Source organism: Jaculus jaculus, chromosome 1 (assembly GCF_020740685.1).
Source record: "Jaculus jaculus isolate mJacJac1 chromosome 1, mJacJac1.mat.Y.cur, whole genome shotgun sequence".
NCBI classification, from domain to species: Eukaryota; Metazoa; Chordata; class Mammalia; order Rodentia; family Dipodidae; genus Jaculus; species Jaculus jaculus.
The window spans coordinates 263992587-263994086 of record NC_059102.1 but is presented as its reverse complement, the minus strand read 5'-3'; the positions used below and the strand labels follow the sequence as shown (position 1 = coordinate 263994086).

Sequence of the window (1500 nt, the reverse complement as noted above, 5' to 3'; positions counted from 1 at the left end):
TGGGTGATTTCTACCAGAAATTCAAACTTGACTGCAACAAATAGTTTATAAGATTAATTGCTTTTGGTGCTTTGGAATTAATACTATGAACTCTATCACAGCATGTTTAGTTTAGAAGCTGAAACCACATTTTCCATGCATTATCCCATTTAATTTTCCTATCTTCCCTTTTGTCTTTCCATTTAAAGACCTCTGTGTTTTCCAGAGTGTCACAAAGCTTCATGACAATTGTCCTGTAAGATTAAAAAAAAAATTAAGAGGGGTTGGGGGAGGAGGGAAAGCATGAGTAAGATGGAAGATGAGGAGGTCGCTGAGAGCTGGGAGGAGGCGGCAGACAGCGGGCAGGCAGTCCAAATCCCCTCCCAAAGTGCCCATTGTGATTGAAGACGATAGCCTTCCCACGGGGCCCGCTCCCCAGATCCACATCCTCAAGCGGCCCACCAGCAGCGGTGTGCTCAGCAGCCCCAACTCCACCAGCAGGCCAGCTCTTCCCGTCAAGTCCCTGGCACAGCCAGAGGCTGAGTACGCCGAGGCCCGGAGGCGGATCCTGGGCAGTGCCAGCCCTGAGGAGGAACAGGAGAAACCCATCCTCGACAGGCCAACCAGGATCTCTCAGCCTGAAGACAGTAGGCCGCCCAGCAACGTGATCAGACAGCCTTTGAGTCCTGGTGGCTCACAAGGCTTCAAACAGCACAGATAAATGGAGGCAAGAAAGGCTGCTGCCACTGCCACCGCCTCCTGGATTGTCTGCCATGGGTCGCACTGCCGAGGCAGACATCTGGACTTGAGCAGGGGGAACGACCTGATTTACTTGCACTGTGATCCCTCTTGTTCTGCCCACTGTGACCTTGAACCCCATGCACTGTGACCTCCCTCCTTCCCACTGTGATTGGCATGTCGACAAGGACTGTCCCAAGTCAGTAGAAATGGAAAGGGTGGGGACTAGGGGATGGTTGGAGGGACCCACCAAGGACTCAGAATAGAGGGTCAGACAGTGCCACTTTGGGTAAAGCCAGTGCCAGTAATCACAGTTTATGGTGCTCATTAATTTGGGATTTCAAAACACAAATGAGAATCCCACCCACCCCCCAGGTGCATGTCTTCATCACTTAAAGAGTAAGTTCCTTTTGAAAAAAAACATTAATAAATAAATAGAATAAAAAATAAAAATTAATTGCAAAACCTAAAGAGCAATTAAATATATCTGTTTATAAGCAACTATGCATGTAGCAAGGTTTCCACTGAGGAGAATGCTCCTTAGCCTAGTCATTAGGAATTGCAAAGGTGGCGTGTAGGCAGACAGGACTGGTCCTTGTACATTCATCAGACTTGCATTTCAAGAACTGTGGAAGCTGAACTGTTTTCCCATTAGTATGCATTTAGATAACCAGCTTCAGTTTGCATTATGCAAATACATGTTAAAAAGAGTGAGAGAGAACAAGCTCTGTGGAGATATATAGGATTCCAAATAATGAAGTAAATCAAGATATTAAGCCAATA

At 46.7% G+C, this 1500-nt stretch overlaps 1 pseudogene; it reads left to right on the top strand.

The window, feature by feature from the left end:
• Positions 1–291: 291 nt before the first annotated feature.
• LOC101599861 lies at positions 292–700 on the top strand (annotated as a pseudogene).
• Positions 701–1500: the final 800 nt, after the last annotated feature.